The 23575-nt window shown below is 40.2% G+C and overlaps 1 non-coding gene across 1 annotated transcript; it reads right to left on the bottom strand.

Moving 5' to 3' along the window:
- Positions 1 to 2154: 2154 nt before the first annotated feature.
- LOC127124635 (small nucleolar RNA R71) lies at positions 2155 to 2261 on the bottom strand. The gene has a single exon (XR_007804104.1). It is a non-coding gene; the product is annotated as a small nucleolar RNA R71 (small nucleolar RNA).
- Between the last annotated feature and the right edge of the window lie 21314 nt (positions 2262 to 23575).

Here is a 23575-nt window from a genome sequence, read left to right as displayed (position 1 = left end):
CCTTCTCTTCTTCTCCCCACTCTAACCAAGCCAAAAATCTTTTCTTCAAACTTTGACTTTGTTTCAAACTAGAAACCTAGACCTTATGCCTTTGACTTTTCAAAACCATTTTCATCAATACTCATTGTGAATAAATCTTAATCCAACTTTGACGTCATTTTGTAAATAAATCTAACCTATAAATATAACTCACTTCAAGTTGTTTTTATGGTTCCAATGGCCACCCTTGTTAAAACATTTTCATAAACACTAGTCATAGGTTTGAGTTATCATAGTGGTTGGTGTAAATCTCACCTCATCCTTAGTGATTGGATTATAAGTCTTTCGTACTTATTATAGGGTTAACCCCTCACTAGTATGTTGAAGCCTTCCTCACATGGTGGATTGTTGGTTTAGGTTGAGTTTTCTCCCTTTGATAACAAAAGACCTTAAGGCTTTTGGTCAAATCAATTCACCAATCTTTGAGATTTTTACCCCGAACTACGAGGTTTTGATCCTCCTTTGTGATGGTACGTATGCAATGGGTTTATCCATTCAAACAACAAAATTTGTAAGTGTAATCTATTTCCTCGTCATCCCCCCCCCCCCCCCCCCCCAATCTTTTGTACAAATCTTTTCACAAATACCAACCTACAACACATATTTGCAAAAAGGGTTCCCTTAGAGTACTTAGGATGTTTTGGGTGCGTAAAACCTTCCCATTTCATAACCAACTCCCTTACCTAAATCTCTGACATTTTTATTAGTTTTGTATTTGATAAAACTTCTTACCTTGGCTTTTATTCGCATTTTAGCCTTTCCTTTGGACAAATAAAAGTGCGGTGGCGACTTGAATTGTATGTTGACTTTTGGTTTAGTCAATAAACCTAAAGGTAAGGAAAACCCCGCTACACCAGCTAAACTACCGGTATCGGTATGTAAACAATTTAATTAGACGGGATTTAATAATAGTCGGTGTAAAACTTCTTTTCTCAATTAATCTTTCTAGTTGTGGTTTTTAATTTAAACTTAATTAACTTTGTCACGAGAGTGAGGAGCTATTTAATACGGTTTTGCCACGAGAGTAGGAAGTTAACTAAGGTGAGAATCGACAATCGCGAGAGCGTGAGGGTCGAACTGGATAGTAAAAACTAGGCATTGATTTTAAAAATAGCGAGAGCACTTTAAAAGCAATTAGAACTTGTTTATTTTCAAAAAGTATTTTTAACTTCAAATGGGACAACGAGAGCGTACATTCTGACTTAAGAGTATAGTCCAAGTCAACAATCACGAGAGCGTGAGATAAAGCCTTTTAAATGAGTATTTTCTACTAAAGGATATTTAGTAATCAAAATATACACTGGTGACTTATTGAATCCCTGACGATTAATGCGTTGCATACTGATATCCTTTCATTAATATTTTCTTAAAAACTTAACTTCCTTTAGATTTTTTTTTCAACCAAACCTCTAAAAATCATCTCCTTAGCTAAACATAGTAACATAGATAACATTAGTTTGACCATCGGTCCCTGTGGGTTCGATATCTTTTAAAACTAAAACGATTAGACTGTGCACTTGCAGTCAAGTACCCGATAGACTATATTTTATATACAGTCACGATCCGTATCAAGTTTTTGGCACCGTTGTCGGAGACCTGATTTAGTCAAATAGTGTGATTCTTTCATTGCGCAGTATAGACTAAGGTAAAAACTAATTTCCTTTCCCTTATTTCCCCGTTGTATGCCAAGTACTCGCTCACAAGGCGAAAACTTAGCACCACCAATCGCAAAATTAGAGCGTTTCTTATATTTAAGACGCCAATACTAGAGTACCAACAAAGGTACAATATTCCCGATATCTTCTTTCCTGCTACTGAACCAGTTGAAAAACCAACTATGGCTACAGTGGAACAACAAAATCGTCCTCTTAAGTTCTACGCTACCCCGTCCCAACAAGAACCTCACAACAACATTGTTGCCCCTGCTATCAATCGAAACGATTTCGAGTTGAAACCCTCATTATTATCAGTTGTCCAACAACATCAATTTTTCCTTTCTCTCTACAAGATAGAGCTTGGGTTTGGTTGCAATCCTTGCCATCCAACTCAGTTACTACATGGGAAGAACTGAAGAACATTTTCTTAGCCCGATATTTTCCGCCAAGCAAAACTGCTATGCTGAGAGCTCAAATCAACGGATTTTGACAAAAAGATATAGAATCTCTCTACAACGCGTGGGAGAGATACAAAGACATGATGAGGATATGTCCACATCACGATCTCGAAGACTGGGTGATCATTCAGACATTTTATAATGGGCTTCTGTATAACATAAGACTGATAGTAGACGCTGCCGCGGGCGATACACTTATGGACAAGCCATACAACGAAGCCTATCAACTCATTGAAAACATGGCCCAAAACCATTGCCAATGGGGAGGTGAAAGAACTCCAGTGGAAAAGTCCCAAACAAAAAGTGGAATGTACGAAATCAGTATCCTGGACCATGTCCATGCAAAGGTAGATGCCCTTGTTCAAAAGTTAGACAACTTGACCATACCACCCGCAGCCACCGTGGTTGTCTTGACTCCAAACTGTAAGTTATGTGGAACTCCTGAACAGATTGCACCAGAATGTCAGATATTAGCAGGAACTGATCAAGTAAATTATGCACAAGGAAATCCTTATTCGAATACCTATAAACCAGGTTGGAAAAATCATCCTAACTTTTCGTATAAGAACAACAACACCTTGTATGCACCTGGCCAAGCCCCGCTGTTCCGCCTGGATATCAAAAGCCAACTAATAATGCTCCTAACATGCATAGGAAGTCCAACCTTGAACTAATGATGGAAAGCTTCATAGCTACCCAAGCTCAAACAAACAAAGACTTCTTGAACCAAAACATACATACTAGTGAGCAACTTAAACAATCAGCGAGCAAAGTAGACGCCTTAGCCACCCACAACAAAATGCTTGAAACACAGGTTTCACAAGTGGCTCAACAACAAGCATCTATTGCTGCTCCCGCTGGCACATTTCCTGGACAGCCACAACCTAATCCAAAAGGACATGTAAATGCCGTTATATTGAGAAGTGGAAAAGAACTAGATGGACCCGTAGATCCAAGACTCCAAAATCCTGCCATGTACCAAAAACCTGACAAAACAACAACTGAGAAGGTAAGTGAACCAAAGGAGAAGGAAGATAATACCCAAGAGGCCGAAGAGAAATAAAAACCTTATGTTCCTCCACCACCTTATAAACCACCCATTCCGTATCCTCAAAGACTCGCAAATTCTAAAACTGCAGGGAAATTTAAGAAATTTGTTGAACTTCTGAAGCAACTGAATATTATAATTCCCTTTACAGAAGCCATCACACAAATTCCCTCATATGCCAAGTTTCTTAAAGAGATCATATCCAATAAGAAAAAGATTGAGGATAACGAAACAATTACACTTACTTCTAAGTGTAGCGCAATAATCCAAAATAGCATGCCTCCCAAACTAAAAGACCCAGGTAGTTTCTCCATACCCTGTGTCATTAGAAAGTTCGTCATAGACAAAGCTCTATGTAACTTAGGAGCCAACATTAGTGTAATGCCTTTAACCATCTGTAAAAGGCTCAACATGGGAGAACTAAGACCAACCAAGATATTTGTTCAACTAGCTGACCACTCAATCAAATATCCTGTTGGTATACTAGAGAATGTCCCAGTACGTGTAGGACAATTCTACATTCCTACAGACTTCATAATCATGGATATCAAAGAAGATGCCAGTACACCTATTATATTAGGAAGGCCATTCTTAGCTACCGTCGGAGCCATAATAGAGGTGAAAAGAGGTAAGCTAACTTTCGAAGTTGGAGAAGAAAAAGTTAAATTCATCTTGACACAATTCTTACAAGCGCCAGCTATAGACGATACCTGTTATCTACTTGATGTCATATACGAGTGCGTAAGAGAGATGGAGATGCAAGAAACCACATATTCTGATATAATGAAAATCGAAATCCCTCAAATCTTTGAAGATGATAATTGGCGTGAACCATACCAAAATGACAGTCTAAGCGAATGCTTAGCACTTACACCCAACCACATGCCATGCCCGAAGAAACCAGACTTAGAATTAAAAACACTACCAAAGAACTAAGATACGAATTCCTAGACACTGAACTTAATAGACCAGTAATAGTCTACGCTGACTTAGGACAGATTAAAACTGAAAAGTTACCAGATGTCTTAAGAAAATATCCAACTGCGTTAGGCTACAACATCGACGAGGTAAAAGGAATAAGTCCTTCTATCTGTATGCATCGCATTATGCTAGAGGAAGATTGTAAAACCTCTAGAGAACACCAGAGAAGGATCAACCCAATCTTAAGTACTGTAGTCAAGGATGAAGTAAAGAAGTTATTAGATGCAAGAATCATATACCCGATCTCCGATAGTCAATGGGTTAGACCCGTTCATGCAGTACCCAAGAAAGGGGGTGTTATAGTTGTTAAGAACGAGAAGGGTGAATCTATAGCACAAAGACTTGTGACCAGAAGTAGAATGTGCATAGATTATAAGAAACTAAACAAAGCCACTCGAAAGGATCATTTTCCTCTGCCTTTCATTGATCAAATGCTTGAACGATTGGCTAAGCATTCCCACTTCTGATATCTAGACGGTTATTCAGGATTCTTTCAAATTCCTATCCATACTGACAACCAAGAGAAAACAACCTTCACATGTCATTATGGTACATTTGCTTATCGACGAATGCCAATTGGACTATGCAATGCTCCTGCAACATTCCAAAGATACATGATGGCAATCTTCGCTGACTTTATAAACGACATTATGGAAGTCTTTATGGACGATTTTTCTATTTGTGGGCAGAGCTTCGAAGGATGTCTATCAAACCATTGAAATGGTACTTGAAATATGCGTAAAGGTGAATCTCGTCTTGAACAGGGAGAAATGCCATTTCATGGTCCAACAAGGAATCGTGTTAGGACACATAGTATCTGATAAAGGAATTGAAGTAGACAAAACTAAGATCGAAATTATAGAGAATCTTCAACCTCCGAAGACTGTACAAGAAATACGAAGCTTCTTAGGACACGCCGGTTTCTACCGACGCTTTATCAAAGATTTCTCGAAAATTACAAAACCACTGACTGGTTTATTAATGAAAGACACTGACTTTATCTTTGATGAGAAATGTTTAACAATGTTTGAACAATTAAAAACATCTTTAACCACCGCACCTATCATGCAACCACCTGACTGGAGATTACCATTCGAAATCATGTGTGATGCGAGTGACTATGTCGTAGGCGCAGTGCTAAGACAAAGAAAGGATAAGAAAGTTCATGTGATCTACTATACAAGTAGAACATTAGATCCTTCCCAAATGAACTATGCCACCACTTAAAAGGAACTTCTAGTCGTTGTGTTCGCTTTAGACAAATTCCGTTCTTACCTAGTAGGAGCGAAAATCATTATCTATATTGATCACGCTGCTATTAGATATTTTCTAAGTAAGAAGGATGCCAAACCAAGACTCTTAAGATGGATCCTACTCTTACAAGAATTTGACTTAGAAATAAAAGATAAGAAGGGTACTGAGAAAGTAGTAGCAGACCACTTATCACGAATCGAAGGGAATAAGCCTGAACAAATTCCAATCAATGATGATTTCCCTTACGAATGACTTATAGCCCAAATGGAAAGCGACATGTCTGAAATAACCTTAAATGATACCGAAATAGAAGAATCCGTGGAAGAAATTCATACGAATGCAACTCTGCCATGGTATGTTGATTTTGTCAACTACCTAGCTGTTGGAGTACTTCCACCGGACCTATCATACCAACAAAAGAAGAAATTCTTTCATGATCTAAAACATTACTACTGGGATGAACCTCTGCTTTTCAAAATAGGTACTGACGGTATTTTCCGTCGATGTGTTCCTGAGGATGAAACAGACGATATAATCTCTCATTGCCATTCCACTCCTTATGATGGGCACGCAAGCACTTCAAAAACTTGTGCTAAGATCTTACAATCAGGCCTCCTTTGGCGTACTCTATGGAAAGATGTCCATAATACGGTTATAAATTGCGACCGGTGCCAAAGCACTGGTAACGTTTCAAGACGCGACGAGATGCCACAAACAGGCATCTTAGAAGTGGAAGTCTTTGATGTGTGGGGGATTGACTTCATGGGACCATTCCCATCTTCTTTTGGTAATAAGTACATACTCATAGCTATCGATTATTGTAGCACCTCAAATTTGCCCCCCTCATTCATGCATTCATTTTTAGGTCATTTAACATTTCATATTGCATTTCAGCAAAGTTCATCTGAATTACCTCTGGTCAACTCTGGTCTACTGAAGGTCAAATGGCTAGGGAATAACTTGAGTTACTTCCAACATGTTCAAATAAGGCCTATTCATCATTCGACATATTACTTTTGAAGGAACAAAGGTCCAGCGCACGGGTTATAAATTTGGAAAGATGACTTGAACTGTCACGCTCGCTAGGCGAGCAGAATGGTTCGCCTAGCGAGCCACCAGAGTCTGAACTGTCATGCTCGTTAAACGAAGCCCACACATTTTAAAAATAAAAAAATATATAACAGAATCATGGGCTTGAGTTGCCCTCATTTTGAGCCCACAAAGCCACGAAAATCAGGTTATAAATTCTAAAAATTTAGTGGAAAAACCCTAGAGAGAGAGAAGAGCTAACTAATTCGGGCAACCCCCATACGCTCCAAAAACCTGCCTTTCCAAAAATCATCTCACACTTGATTCTCATCAAAACCCTCCATACATCCATGGAAAACGAAAACCAGTAGCATATTCTTGATCTACACACTCTAAGGATCACAAATCACCCTCTATTTGAGCCATTCCAAGCAATTTCTGAACAAAGCTTTAATGGAGGTCGCTTCTTGAATCTCAAGATCCGGACTGTTTCAAGCACAATCAACGGTATCAAATATTCATAGAAGGTCAAGGGAGGTATTCTGGAGTTTATCTCATCACTGTATTGAAGTTTCGGAAGGCGCCATCTCCGGTAAATCAAATTTCAACCCTCTTATTTTGCTTATTTGTTATGCCTAAATGAAACTACATGCTGTGGTGATGATGTAGATGTGTTTACTTTTTAAAATGATGCAATATTGAGTGAGAAATCTTGATTTAAAGTTTTGATGTTCAAATTTGTTGGTTGTGATCTGAGAAATTGGTGAGGATTCATGAAAAACTAATGTGATTTTTGAGTTCCTAGCATATGGTTTAGGGGGGGTAGCCTCATTTTCGTGAAATTTTGGGCCGCTCATGGCGGCGGCCACCGCCGGTGGTGGCCGGAATCCCGCCGGAGTTACTGTTCATGGCCGGAATGTCTTGAGAAAGAAGACGATCCCATGGCCGTTAGATCTTGTTGACTTTGTCTTTTGATCCAAAGGCTCACATTTTTTCTGATTTTTTTATTTTTTATTTTTTTATTTAATCACTTAAGTGACTTTTGGACCAATTGATATTGTTGCACATGTGTCACATGCCATGTACATATTTCATCCTGTTTTATTTTATTTTTTAAAAATAGCAAAAATACTCAAAAAAGTCCGAAACTTTTTATGAAAGATCCCTGATGAGTCCTTGATTTACTGGTACCATTGCCCAACTATTTCATGACACGTGGAATTTAATATGAATTTATGATTCATTTATGTGCATTTTTGACCATTTGCATTCAAAACTTCATGAAATTCCATATTTTAATCATTCTGACCCAAGCTTTTGCAAACACCATCCTCATACATGATACTAAGATGTGGTAACTGGTTTGATTATTTTCTATGTCATTTTGCTAAGGTTTCACACATGAATTTAAATGTTGCGTTTTTGGACGTGTTTTTGTATTCTCAATTTCTCAATTTTTGTTTTCATATCAAATGAATCTGGATGCTCCTGATTTTTTGCATGATGTTTATATATGTTCAGTGAAACCTTGTGTTAAATTCCCATGAATTTAGGATGCAGTTTCAATTTGATTTGGATTTTTGAAGTTGCTGTTTGCATTTTAGTCCCCATTTTGATGCTTGCCTAGCATGAGGCACTTGTACCAATTTCCTTTGAGTGGTGAAACCAATCCTTTTGCACATGTTTTAGTATGTATGTCATATCTTGATGTGTGGAGCCTTGCCCCCTGACTTTGAGTTTTGATACCCTTTTGATGCATTAGTTTGACAAGAGGTTTAGGCCTCCTATCCTTGGGTGTTTTTGTGAACTTTTGTGAACTTTAATGGCATGATTCATGTGGTTATATTTTGATTCTTTTGTTTGATGCAACTCTTGATTGCACCCCATATTATTATTCTAACTTGTTTGTTGAGTTTTTGTGAGGGCTCACATGACTCTTGAAGAGATAGCTTGCTTGGTATTCCACTTTATTTGTGGGATACCGTTTGGAGATTTATTTTGATTGCTTTGCTGACTTGCTTTCTTTGATGGTGCTAGCTTGAGAGATCTCTGGGTTTCTTGTTTATTTAGTTGCTGTTACTTCGGATCTTTATCCATGTGGTAGATCTCTTGATCTCTTTTACATCTTTCCCGCATTTTACCGCTTTCTTAGCTAGAAGACCTCGATAAGAGGCAATGTTTTTGTGTGTTTACTTTTATGCCCAAAGACCTCCAATAAGAGGCACCAGTGCTAAAGACCTCCGTGAAGAGGCAATTGAAGGATAAAAGGGATTAGTAGTCAATCCCCCGTTATTCAGTGTGTCGTTCTTTATGCTCGCACTACGTGTCGATGCTTCAGAACCAAAGCCCAAGATCTTTTGTCCGGTCAGTCAGTGGAGAGGGTTCCATCTTCCTGAATCCCCACTCTTTGTCATGAGCTCACCCTGTCCAGGGTTAAGAGCTATGAGGTCTTATCCTCATTACCCTTTTGATCTGCTCACCCTGACGTTCAATGTCAGTGGTTAAGAGCCCATTTGATTACCCTTCCATGGCTTGTTTGTCGAGGTTGATATGACCCCTCTTGACTAAAGCCCTACCCATATATGTTTGAACCCCCTTGTTGGTGTGTTTACTTTATGCTATATGTTTTTGTGTGGTGTGATCGTCTCCCCATAGGATTGCTAGGCTTCGTATAGTCTCTCGTTTGCATATCTCCACGGAGTGCTACCATTTTTCATACCTACATTTGCATCATGAGGTCTCTTAGAGACCAAAATTCATCTCTTTGTTATTATTTAAGCCCATTCTACCCCGTCGAGACGAAGATTTTAACCTTCACTTCTCCGGCTAGAATGACCTTAAATAGGGGCATCTGTAAGACCCTAATTTTGACCCTAAGATCCCTCATGGCATCATAATATTGCATTTGCATTGCCTCAAGGATCTTTAGCATCTTGGTTCCCTTTGCCTTTGGGTGGGACTCCTTGTGATTGGTTTGAGATCACCAAGCATGCTTGAATTATACATCATTGTTTCTCTTACTTTTGTGTACTAACCAAAAGCACAAAAATGTGTCACTAACATCTTTTGTTTGAAGCTTAAGTAACATCCAATACACTTTGTGGGTTCTATTTAGATGATCAGTCAACACAAGGGAATGGCTTGAGATACTTCCAACAGGTTCAAATGGGGTCTATTCGTCAGTCAAAACGTTAATCTTGAAGGAGCAAAAGTTTGTTCATGAGTTGTCATGCTCGCTAGGCGAGCAGAATGGGTCGCCTAGCGAGTCCCAAGAAAAGCCACCAGAATCACCTACGCTCAGAGGAATTTCTTGAACTGTCATGCTCGCTAGGCGAAGCCCACGTGTTTAAAAAAAACAAAAAAAACAAAAAACAAAAAACAAAAAAATAATAAAAAAAAAACGAAAAACGAAAAAAACGAAAAAACGAATAAATAAATAAATAAAATATAACATAAAATTTTTGGACTTGGGCCTCTCTCATTTGAGCCCACAGGTCCACAAAAATCAGGTTATAAATTCAGAGTTTCAGTGAAACCAAATTTCATTCTATTCCTATTACCATGGCAAGGAAAAAGATAGTGAGAGAAGAGTTAACAGAGTTCAGAGCAACCTCCAGAGACTGAAGGGAACTCATCAGCAAAGAACCAATTCCCTCTCATATAAATCCTAAGAGTGCTTTGCAAACCCAACCGGGCAATTCAATTTCATTCGATCTCTCCAGTCAGGTTTGCCTTATTCCCATTACTTTATGCTTTTAATTTGAATGCTCTGAATGAATGAGGTATTATGGGTGAATTGGATACCCTTTTGATGCATGTGTTTGAAAAGAGGTTTAGGCCTCCTACCCTTGGTTGCTTTTTGTGAGCTTTTTGTGAATTTTAATGGCATGATTCATGTGGTTACGTTTTGATTTGGGGGCAACTCTTGATTACCCTATCTTGTTTCTCTAACCTGTTTGTTGAGTTTTGTTTTGTGAGGGCTCATATGACTCTTGCAGAGATGGCTTGCCTGGTGTTCCACTTTATTTGTGGGATACCCCCTGGAGGTTTATTCCGATTACCTGTACTGACTCACTTTCTTTGATGGTGCTAGCTTGAGAGATCTCTGGGTTTCTTATCTCTTTAATTGATGTTACTTCAGATCTTTATCCGTACGGTAGATCTCTCGATCCCTTTACTTTTCCCGCATGTTACCGATTTCTTAGGTTTCGTATAGCCTCTCGTGGCATGTTATTTAAGGTAACGCGGTTCCTTCATCTAGGACTGCCTTTTTGCATGAGCATCCCTAAACACCCCAAACTCATTGATTTTTCTTCTCCTAAGAACACGTTATCTGCTTCTACTACAGGCGAGTAAGTCTTCAAAGGTTGAGCATCCGATAGATTGCGTAGTAACGTCGTTCACCCCAAAACACAACCCTTACCCCATAGGTGGTCGAACTATGTTTTGCTCTGATTTTCATCCCAGATGAGATACGTAGGCATAAGACGCGATGTCTTAGCGAGCACACTCCTCTTTAACCCATAGGTAGCCGAGCTACGAAGACTCTGATTCTCAGATTCAGATGAGATACGTATGCAGTGGATGCGACGTTCGTGCGAGTCATTTTCTTTTGACCCTTCTTTTAGTAAGTAGTACATTAGATAAACATACACGTTTTTCTCATCCCTTCAATCATGTTTGCACAAATAAATTTTCAAAAAAAACAACAACAACCTTTGCAACAAATGTGAAAAGGGCTCCCTAGGAGTACCTAGGATGTTTTGGGTGCCTAACACCTTCCCATTGCATAACCAACCCCCTTACCCAAATCTCTGACATTTTTACTAGTTTTTGATTCGATAAAACTTTTAGGTTTTTGTTCGCTTTCTAACCATTCCTTTGGATAAATAGAAGTGCGGTGGCGACTCGACTTGTATGATTTACCTTGGATTTAGTCAATACCTCTAATGGTAACGAATACCCCGCTACAGAAAATGGCGACTCTGCTGGGGACAATATCCTAGTTGGTTTTGCCTACTTTTTATTTTTGTTCTATTATATTGTATATTTTTTTTGTGATGCATTTTGTGCAATTTGGGATTACTGTATTGTATGTAATGATTGATTTGCTTGAATATTAATTCCTTGTATGCTTGGTGATCTTTGTGAGATGAGTTCTATACCCGAACTCGAGTGCACTTAGGATAGGAGAATGACATAGTCTTGTCGACTTGTGTGGAGTTATTCCTTAGGAAGTTGACTTGCAAGTCCATTCACTTGGTGGAGGTTATGTTGGGATCAATAATGTCACACAAGTAAGTTGTGGTTAGACATTACTCTTTCCAATATAGACCTTAGAAGCCAAGGACCTTAGTTTACCAAACCCATCTTGGCCTATCTTTAGGATGTAGTGCGAAAGTCGTTCAAGTGTAAGATTTGATACAGTTGTTACACGATACTACACTCATAAGAGTCTCTCTTGAGAATATTTTTGGAATACGAGTAGTCGTTTCTCTGATAATATCCGAAAGATGGGATGATGACTATGGGAATATTTTGTAGAACATGCTTGGCAGGTTTAAACCTTAGTACACTCCCTTTGGGTGGTTCTTAACCTAAACTCCATGCTCGTGACTTGCAACAAACCCTTGATTCATGGTTGATCCGTTCATGAATCCTTAATATCAATGGAACTTGGGTGTTGATAAGGTGTAAACCATAATCCACCAAAATGGATGGTTGATATTAAGGATAACATGATCCATCTCATGACCTTTGTTTGGTGTGCTTTGCTTGATCCTTGAGTGTGATTGTTGCATTCATGCATTCATGCACCCATTTGCATTCATATCATCAAAATAGTGAGAAAATTTTCAAGGAACTTAAGAGGTTTATTTGCAAAATTTTCAGACATGGAAAGACAAAGAAGGAATACAAAGAAGTATAGTTTCAGACAACCGGACTTGAAAGAGTTAAGGAATCTGACATCCTATGTATTAGATCCCTTGGGTTTCAAAGCTCGTTTTGGGAAGCTTGTTCCTCTTCTGACTACTCAAGTGGATGAAGGATTGATGAGTGTATTGGTGCAGTTCTATGATCCCTTGTACCGTTGTTTCACGTTTCCGAATTTTCAACTTTTACCTACACTTGAGGAGTATGCTTATCTTGTGGGTATACCTATTCTGGATCAGTTTCCGTTCAGTGGCTTGGAAAGGGTCCCTACTTCTCAAGGGATAGCAGACATGTTACACATAGATGAATCTCTGGTTGATGCTCATATTACTACCAAAGGGGGAATTCAAGGTCTCCCTTCTGAGTTCCTCATTGCTCAAGCTACAATGTATGGGAAGGCCATGAGTGAGGACGCCTTTGAAGCCATATTTGTACTTCTCATCTATGGGCTAGTATTATTCCCCAACATCGACAAGTTTGTGGATGTGAACGCTATTAGGATCTTTTCCGCTCTTAATCCCGTTCCGACTCTGTTGGGCGATACCTATTTCTCTTTGCATATGAGGAATGCAAAGGGTGGTGGCGCCATTGTGTGTTGTTTACCTCTGTTGTATAAGTGGTTTATTTCTCACTTACCTCAGACGTTCGCTTTCAAGGAGAACAAGGAATGTCTACGGTGGTCCACGAGACTTATGTCTCTCACTAATGATGATATCTCTTGGTACAACCGTGTGTATGAAGGTGTGTAGATTATTGACTCTTGTGGCGAATTCTCCAATGTACCTCTTCTTGGTACATGTGGTGGGATTAACTACAACCCTGTTTTGGCGTGTCGTCAGCTTGGGTTCCCCCTAAAGGATAAACCCAATAACATTCTGTTAGAGGGTGTATTCTTTCAGGATGGTAAAGATCCCCAAGGCTTGAAAGCTAGGATGGTCCGCGCTTGGCGCAAGATTCATAAGAAAGAAAGGAAAGAGTTGGGTCCTAAGAATTGCATCGCTTTGGAGCCTTACACTGCTTGGGTAAGGAAGAGAGCGTCTGAGTATCTCATGCCTTACGAGTATCCGAGACCTACACCTATGATTATGGTTGGGCCTTCAACCCTCCCTAATCAAGGAGTAGAGGAGTTGAGAGACGAAGACCGTTCACGTGCCTGGATCCGTGAACGTGAAGAGTTGCTTTAGCAGATTAAGGAGAAGGATGCGTTGATTGAGTTTCTTGAGCATCAGGTTATTGATGACCCTGATGATGTATGGACTTCTCTACTTCCTCAGTCTTCTAAGTTTTGGAAGAGGAAATATGATCGACTCGCCAACGAGAATGCCGATATGGAGGCAGCCTACGAGAGGGAGGTGAAGAGGCTTCGTGCATCTTATCTTCCTATGTCCCGAGCTTTAGATGATTGTTTTTAGGGTTCCATAAGACGATTATTTTCCTTTTCTCTTGTATATGATTGACGATGCTGCACTTCTTTCCCTGATATTATTTGATGAGATATTTCCATATGTAATAAAATGCTTAATATTTCCAGAATTTGCAAATAAAACTCTAAAGTTCCTTTGAAATAAAAAACAAATCATATGCACAAACATTGCATGCATCATATGCATAAGCAGGTTTTGTTCCCGGTCCCTTGCCCTGTGGTCTAACTTTGTGTCCTTCATTTATTTTGAAGACAAGCTGACTCACCGGTACTACACTAGAGCCAACATTTCAAGACTGATGGATCATTTAGAGCAAGAGGCAGACCATGGATTCACGAGGCAGGCGCCGTGACGTCCACCCTACACCAGAAATTGAAATTCGTGAAAAACAAGAAGTTGGTGGTGGTAGGGGGAGAAAGGGCTCTCCTGGTTAGCCATTTGTCTTCCTTCTCTTATATAGATGCTGAGGTTGAAGTTGGAACTCCTTTCCAAGATTTATCTATTGTTGAGCCTATTGAGAAAAGAGCTCCTTCATTTTCTTCCTACAAAGATGCAAAGCTGGCCATTGAACGTGGTGCAACCACTGGTTTAGGAAAAATGATTGAGTTAGAAGACAACGAGTCCCGGGCTGGCATAGGTTTTTCTTCTGGTACTTTCAACAAGCAAGGGCTATTCAAGAGTGGAGGTTTTATCCACACCGGTCAGGACGAGGAGGCTGCTGCCGTTTTAGAAGAAGATACAAAGGATTCTGGAAACTTCATCATCCCTGGTGGGGTCTGCAACAATTGGGTCGCTGTGGATATTCCAACAGTTGTCCATAAGTCAACGTAATAATCACTTTGTTTGAAAACCCTTCTCCCATGCCAAAGGGAGGAGTGATGACATTGTTGGCGCATAAACGCAATGATATTTTCATTCAATAAATTCATGTTAAATGTTTGTTTTTCCATTTATTTCCCCTTTTTGCTTTTTGCATGAAATTGGTGATCACATAAAACCCTGAAAAAATAGAATAAAATCGATCTTTTTCATATGCATAATGATTTGCCTTGTTCGATTTCTAAAAGCTTTTCATATCCAAAATCATTATGCAGGTTGATTTCTAAACCCATTGAACATAATGACCCAACACCATCTCCCAATTTTGAATTCCCTGTATTTGAGGCAGAGGAAGATGATGTTGAAGAGATTCCTGATGAGATCACCCGACTACTTGAGCATGAAGAGAAGATCATTCAGCCGCATCTTGAGAATCTGGAAACAGTCAACTTGGGGTCTGAAGATTGTGTGCGAGAGGTAAAGATTGGGGCATTTCTGGAAGAATCTGTTAAGAAGGGGTTGAATAAGTTGTTACGAGATTATGTCGACGTCTTTGCTTGGTCGTATGAAGACATGCCAGGTCTAGATACTGATATTGTGCAACATTTCCTACCTTTGAAACATGAGTGTGTGCCTGTAAAGCAGAAGCTCAGAAGAACTCATCCTGATATGGCAGTGAAGATCAAAGAGGAAGTTCAGAAGAAAATTGATGCGGGGTTCCTGGTGACTTCTATATATCCTCAATGGGTGGCCAATATTTTGTCCGTGCCTAAGAAAGATGGAAAAGTTCGGATGTGTGTGGACTATAGAGACTTGAATAAAGCTAGTCTGAAAGATGATTTCCCTCTACCACATATTGATATGTTGGTAGATAATACAGCTAAATTCAAAGTCTTCTCGTTTATGGATGGATTTTCCGGATATAATCAGATTAAAATGGCACCCGAGGATATGGAGAAGACAACATTCATCACACCCTGGGGAACATTCTGTTATCGAGTGATGCCCTTCGGTTTGAAGAACGCCGGAGCCACGTATCAACGAGCCATGACTACCTTGTTCCATGACATGATGCATAAGGAGATTGAGGTTTACGTTGATGATATGATCGCTAAGTCAAGATCGGAGGTTCTGTAGAGGTGGAGATCCCATCAATGAGAGTCTTGATGGAAGCCAAGTTGACTGATGATGAATGGGTTCAGAGTCGTTATGACCAGCTTAATTTGATTGAAGAGAAGAGATTGACTGCCATGTGCCACAGTCAGTTATATCAGCAAAGGATGAAGAAAGCTTTTGATAAGAAGGTCAAGCCTCGTGTGTTCCGAGAAGGTGACCTTGTGCTCGAGAAAGTCTTGTCTTTCGCGCCCGATTCCAGGGGCAAGTGGACTCCAAACTATGAGGGTCCGTATGTTGTTAAGAGAGCCCTTTTAGGCGGTGCTTTGATACTTACAACTATGGATGGGGAGGATTTCACTCGTCTTGTGAATTCAGATGCAGTCAAGAAATACTTCGCCAAAAAAAATAAAAACTAAATAGCTCGCTAAGTTGAAAACCCGAAAGGGCGGCTTAGGAAAAAATGAGCGTCTCGGTGGATTGAAAACCCGAAAGGGCGATCCAGGCAAAAGTTAGAGACATGAAAAATGAATATAGGTATCCCGCTAGATTGAGTACCTCATCCTGGGGCAATCTAGGCAAAAATTAGGGATTTGGCAAGTAACTGCATCCTGACAAGACCTTGTTCTACAACTATCATCCGTCAGAGATCCTTGCTCATTATCAGCCAAAGCTTCAAATACATCGGATTCAGAATTGGTGGAGAAATGGTCATTATGTTCAACGTAGCCCTTTTCCAATATATATCACCAATTTCAAATTTGTAAAGATCTATGGAGTCTTGCCATTCGCAGACTACCATTCTATCAAATAAATTTGAGCCTTTTATCCAATTATTGGCACTCTTATCTGTTTCTATTCAACAAATGTTTTGCATGTTTTGATTAAGAAAATATCATTGTTTTAAACGATCAAATTTTTTATAATTTGTTTTTAAACAAAGTGAACATTCACAATGACGAAAGGATACTTAGGAGATCCTCAGTGCTCTCCCAAGGGTGGTACGATCCCCCAACAGGGTAAGATTTTTGTCCATATTCCTGGCATGACTGTATCTCCTCCCTCCGGAACCCCTTGTGGTTTATCCTACCAAGTGGATTGCTTGTTGAGAGTCACCTCTCTTCCCTTCAGAAGAGTAGCCATCTTTCTTCCTCAGCAGCTTGGATCTCTTTGGGCAAGAGCGGTATTTGGTGGTTGATCCCGATAAATCCTTTATCTCCTCGAATAGATTCCCCAGTAGAGTTGTTGGTGTGGTGGACCTTGTCTGTGATAACTCTCGTCCCCAGTTGGAATGATTGATGATTCATCCCCTGCAGAATTCTTTGCTTCCTGGTATCTCGGATCCCCAGCAGATTGGATACTCTCTGGTGAACTTGGCTTTCTCTCTTGAGATGTAGTACCGGGTGGTTGATTCCTGGACCTGGTTGTGTTAAATATGTCTGTTTGTCAACATACATCATACACAAACCATGCATATACATGCATAATTATAACATTCAGATATTCATGTTGCATTCTTTGCCATATATCGTTGTTTGCTGTCTCCTGCTATTTGGTGATATACTTCCCCAAGCAGACGTGTGTGTCTGATCTCTCCATATAGAGTCAGCTCCATAAGCAGAAAGCATCTATCCTTTCTTCCATATTCCCCACCGGGTTATATCCTCGTGGATGTTGATTGTTTTTGTTCCTTCCGAACACATATACTGGGATGGTTTTCCCCATTGAGTTATATCCTCACCGGGACAAGTCTTGATTTGGTGTGCCTATCTAGTTTGATCCTAGATCGGTCTCTTGAGACAATTTTCCTGTTTCCCCGTGGTAAATGAATAATTTCTCAATAATTAGTAATTATTATCCCCGGCGGAGTCTGTGTTTCTCTACCCTCACACCGGTAGTTGTAAACCCTATTTCTTCCCTTTTTGCAGAGTAACTATTTTTGCTCATCTTTAATTGGTGACAGTTATCTTCATCCAATATTCGGTGATGATATCCCCTCATTTGCTTGGATAATTGCCCTGATTACGCAATTTATCCCCAGCGGGTCATCTCTCGTCTACCTTGTTGTTGTTGGTAACGATTGTTTGTCTCTTGATTGGTCATCATGATATACCTAATTTCGGTATCCTGATGCCTTTTTCTTTTCGGTCGATTTATCCTTTATTAACCCAGTAACCGGTTGTGGATAATCTTCCATGCGAGTGTATTATCTACGTTCTGACGGTAATAGATAATATATCTCATGCGCTTTGTGGTCGAAGCCTTTTGTTCTTCCCCTGTTGAGTAAGATTCGTATCCCTGTTTTGGAATCGAATGTCCATCCCATAATCGAGTTTTCTTTTGCCCTCTTTGTGGATGTGAGTGTTTTGGGAATATTCCCCAATTCACGCCTTGGTTGGTCACCTATTATATGCCCAGTAACCGGTATCCCTGGTGTTCCTTCCTCTCTTCTCCCTATTATGACTTTTTGTCCCTTGTGGAGTCAGAATCCCTGAGTTGAAGTATACCTTTTAGGTTTTCCTCAGACGTTTTGAAGTTTTGATATCTCTCACCCTTATGCCGGTCTTGGATATTCATCTCTTCCTAAGCATGTTGTATCTCTCACCCTCATACCTGGCGTTCAGAAATGTCTCCTTGAGCTTATTACCCAGAACCGGTAATACCTCGTCCCGCTGCTTCCCCAGGAGTGTCCTTGTGGACATCCCCAGTGAAGTCCCTTAGTGGATTGTTTTCATCCGGATTTTATCCGAAGTATCCGATGTGGATAGTTTTTTGTTGTATTGGCATATTCCCCAATACATGCATCTTCGAGTCAACTCGAGTCTTTCCATTGGATCTTTTCCCTTTGGAATTCTGTTCCCCACGCTTTGAGTCGTGACCTGCTCGCGCATTTTTCTCCCTTTTCTATCCCCAGGAGAGTCCCCAGGGTCCTGGTCCCATGGAGTGAACTGCTCATATGGGTTATCAGTGGTTTCTGATTTCTTTGCTTTTGTGGACACATATCTCCACGGAGTGCTACCATTTTTCATACCTACATTTGCATCATAAGGTCTCTTAGGGACCAAAATTCGTCTCTTTGTTATTATTTAAGCTCATTCTACCCCGTCGAAACGAAGATTTTAACCTTCACTTCTCCGGCTAGAATGACCTTAAATAGAGGCATCTGTAAGACCCCAATTTTGACCCTAATATCCCTCATGGCATCATAACATTGCATTTGCATTGCCTCAAGGATCTTTAGCATCTTGGTTCCCTTTGCCTTTGGGTGGGACTCCTTGTGATTGGTTTGATATCATCAAGCATGCTTGAATTATACATCATTGTTTCTCTTACTTTTGCTTACTAACCAAAAGCACAAAAATGTCATGCTCGCTAGGCGAAGCCCACGTGTTTAAAATAATAATAATAATAATAATAATATTAAAAAAAAACTAAAATAATAATAATAATAATAATAAAAAACGAAAAAAACGAAAATAATAATAATAATAATAATAATAATAAATAAATAAAATATAACAGAAATTTTTTGGACTTGGGCCTCTCTCATTTGAGCCCACAGGTCCACAAAAATCAGGTTATAAATTCAGAGTTTCAGTGAAATAAAATTTCATTCTATTCCTATTACCCTGGCAAGGAAAAAGATAGTGAGAGAAAAGCTAACAGAGTTCAGAGCAACCTCCAGAGACTGAAGGGAACTCATCGGCAAAGAACCAATTCCCTCTCATATAAACCCTAAGAGTGCTTTGCAAACCCAACCGGGCAATTCAATTTCATTCGATCTCTCCAGTCAGGTTTGTCTTATTCCCATTACTTTATGCTTTTAATTTGAATGCTCTGAATGTATGGGGTATTATGGGTGAATTGGATACCCTTTTGATGCATGTGTTTGACAAGAGGTTTAGGCCTCCTACCCTTGGTTGCTTTTTGTGAATTTTAATGGCATGATTCATGTGGTTACATTTTGATTTGGGGGCAACTCTTGATTACCCTATCTTGTTTCTCTAACCTGTTTGTTGAGTTTTGTTTTGTGAGGGCTCAAATGACTCTTGCAGAGATGACTTGCCTGGTGTTCCACTTTATTTGTGGGATACCACCTGGAGGTTTATTCTGATTACCTGTACTGACTCACTTTCTTTGATGGTGCTAGCTTGAGAGATCTCTGGGTTTCTTATCTCTTTAATTACTGTTACTTCAGATCTTTATCCGTACGGTAGATCTCTCGATCCCTTTACTTTTCCCGCATGTTACCGATTTCTTAGGTTTCGTATAGCCTCTCGTGGCATGTCATTTAAGGTAACGCGGTTCCTTCATCTAGGACTGCCTTTTTGCACGAGCATCCCTAAACACCCCAAACTCATTTATTTTTCTTCTCCTAAGAACATGTTATCTCCTTCTACTACAGGCGAGTAAGTCTCCAAAGGTCGAGCATCCGGTAGATTGCGTAGTAACGTCGTTCACCCCAAAACACAACCCTTACCCCATAGGTGGTCGAACTATGTTTTGCTCTGATTTTCATCCCAGATGAGATACGTAGGCATAAGACGTGATGTCTTAGCGAGCACACTCCTCTTTAACCCATAGGTAGCCGAGCTACGAAGACTCTGATTCTCATATTCATATGAGATACGTATGCAGTGGATGCGACGTCCGTGCGAGTCATTTTCTTTTGACCCTTCTTTTAGTAAGTAGTACATTAGATAAACATACACGCTTTTCTCATCCCTTCAATCACGTTTGCACAAATAAATTTTCAAAAAAAAAAAAAAACAACAACCTTTGCAACAAATGTGAAAAGGGCTCCCTAGGAGTACCTAGGATGTTTTGGGTGCCTAACACCTTCCCATTGCATAACCAACCCCCTTACCCAGATCTCTGACATTTTTACTAGTTTTTGATTCGATAAAACTTTTAGGTTTTTGTTCGCTTTCTAACCATTCCTTTGGATAAATAGAAGTGCGGTGGCGACTCGACTTGTATGATTTACCTTGGATTTAGTCAATATCTCTAATGGTAACGAATACCCCGCTACAGTCGAGCTTCCGGTAGATTGCATAGTAACGTCGTTCACCTAAAAAACACAAAACAAACAAAAATAGGTTAGCCGAGCTACGGTGCTCTGATTCTCAATCCTTCTTGAGATACGTATGCAGCAGGGTAGGGCCTGTGCGAGCAATAACTCTTTCTTTTCCCTACTTTGATTTTCTCTCTTTCGCATCGCATATAGGACTTTTTATACACACACTTTAGACATAAATGGCAAGCGTGGATCCTGTGGAGTACCATAGACGTGAAGGGGTGCGATAACCTTCCCTTCACGTAACCGGCCCCCTTACTCAGTTTTCTTTGGTTCGAGACTTTGTTTTATCCGTTCCCTCTTGGTTATGCAATGCTATCTTTCCCTCCTCTTGGGATAAAAGTACATAGATGGCGACTCTACTCTTTTTTCCTCGCCACCTCTTTTCACGTTTGTACTTGGATTCGCGAAATCCGGGGAGCGACAGCTGGGGACTCTGCTGGGGACTTATTTTCCCTAGTGGGGCTTTCCTAGCGTTTGTTTGTTTATTGTCTATTGTGTGTTATTTATTTATTGCTTTGCATACTTATCTGCTTGCATTGCATCCTATGTGCGCTTTACTGTTTCATGCATATTGTGCTGGCTGTGTATCTGTTTCGCTGTTGGGTGGGAGTCACAAGAGGTAAAAGGCCCAATACACAGGCTATGAGTGAACTTTAGGACACCTAGGAATAAAGTGATTTATGGGAAGCGGGTGGTATGACGCGACTTAGCGGAACATGGTATCACGAGCAGTTTAGATTCTGATGGGGTATTATCGTTGCATACACTTGGTGTGCATATGATGATATTCTTGAAAGGATTGTTTATCCTGCGTTTCTCTTGACCTTACCCTGGCCTAGATTACACCCGTGAGTGGGGAGGGAATGAATCATTTACAGGTACTGATGGTGACTTGTTCTGTTGGTGACCGTGTCCTATTGATGACTATTGTTTGGTTCTTGTTGGTGACTGTTGGTTCTAAAGTTTGGGTTCCAAGTTGATGACTGTGTTCTATGGTTCCCGGCTTCGAATTCATGCGGAAGTTCTGATCCCGTGCCTTGTGATACACAGCCAACCAGCCATTGTCTCATCATTTTGCATCGTAGCATGTTTATTTTCAAAAAAATAATGCATAAAAAAAACAAAAAAACAAAAAAAGTTAAAACGCATATGCATATCATTTTTCAGGTTTATTCAGGAGTCTGTCCACACCGAGAGATGGCTGCCATTCCAGAGTTGAAGAGGAAGACTTGCACCTACAGCTTTTACCGTGAGCCGTTGACATCCTTGGAAGAATTGGGTAATCTCGTGACCGACCGTAATCAGAAAGTTTTTGATGATCAGTATGGGGAAATGTTTGCATTGTTGAAGATGGTGGTTGATCCGGTACCCCTGCAGACTCTCTTACAGTTCTATGATCCGGAGCTTCGTTGCTTTACTTTTCAGGACTACCAGTTAGCACCCACTCTTGAAGAGTATTCCATCCTTATGAATGTCCAAATCAAAAACTGAGTGCCTTTCCTGGATGTGCCAAAGGAGGTGGATTTCAAAGTTGTCGCCAAGGCTCTTTACTTGAGCATCAAGGAAGTGAGCGATAATTGGAAACCAAGCGGTGATGTTGTGGGCTTATCCTTGAAGTTCTTGGTAAGGATGGCTAAGGAAGAAGCAAAGAAAGGAAATTGGGTAGCTTTCAACGCTCAGTTGGCTGTCATGATTTATGGAGTTGTTATGTTCCCTAGTATGCCTAGTTTCGTGGACCTGGCAGCAATCACTATTTTCATTGGAGGAAACTCGTTGCCTACCTTGTTAGCTGACACCTATTACGCGATACACAGCAGGCATGGTAAGTGTGGAGCTGTCATGTGTTGTCTCCCGTTGCTACTTAAGTGGTTCTTGTCTTTTCTACCAACCAATGGACCGTTTGTGGATACTCAGAATACTCACAAATGGACTCAGAGGATCATGTCGCTCACATCTTATGATATCAAGTGGCAAGCTTATAGGATTAATATGCGCAACGTCATTATGAGTTGTGGAGAGTTTCGCAATGTTCCACTCATAGGAACTAGGGGTTGCATCAACTACAACCCGGTTCTTTCTCTCCGTCAGTTGGGTTTTGTCATGAATGGAAGGCCGCAAGATGTCGAGATAGCTGAAAACGTGTACTTTGAGAAACGGAGCGATCCGGCAAGATTGGAGCAAGTGGGAAGAGCTTGGGAGAATAATGGTATAAAAGATGGATCTGTTTTAGGGAGGAAGTTTGCAATTGCTATGCCTGCTTACACTGAGTGGGTCAAGGAAAGAGTAGGAACTTTGTTGCTACCATATGACCGGATGGAACCATTACAGGAGCAACCGCCTTTGATCCTTTCTGAGAGTGTGCCTGCTGAGTATTACAAACAAGCCTTAATGGAGAATCGTCAGTTGAAAGAAAATGAACAAGAGATCCAAATGGAGTTGTACAAAGCAAAAGTTGATAGGCTGAACTTGGCTCATAAACTCAAAGGAGTGCAAAGTGAAAATGCTAGTAGATCAAGAAACAAAAAGAGGTCCCATGATGAGATAGAAACAATGCTGGATGAAAAACACCATGAACGCTTGAGATTACAAAAAGCGGAAGCCAATTACAAAAAGAAGATACGAGACTTGGAAAGACAGCTTAAGGACAAAGATACTCAGTTGAAGAAAGAAGTAGATCTGAGGCATGCAGCAGAGAGCCAGCTCAGAGGAAGTGACATCCGTGCATCTCATTTCCGAGAGGA

This window comes from Lathyrus oleraceus, chromosome 2 (assembly GCF_024323335.1).
Source record: "Lathyrus oleraceus cultivar Zhongwan6 chromosome 2, CAAS_Psat_ZW6_1.0, whole genome shotgun sequence".
Classification (NCBI taxonomy): Eukaryota; Viridiplantae; Streptophyta; class Magnoliopsida; order Fabales; family Fabaceae; genus Lathyrus; species Lathyrus oleraceus.
The sequence above is the reverse complement of the archived record's forward strand: the minus strand, read 5'-3'. Positions and strand labels throughout refer to the sequence as shown.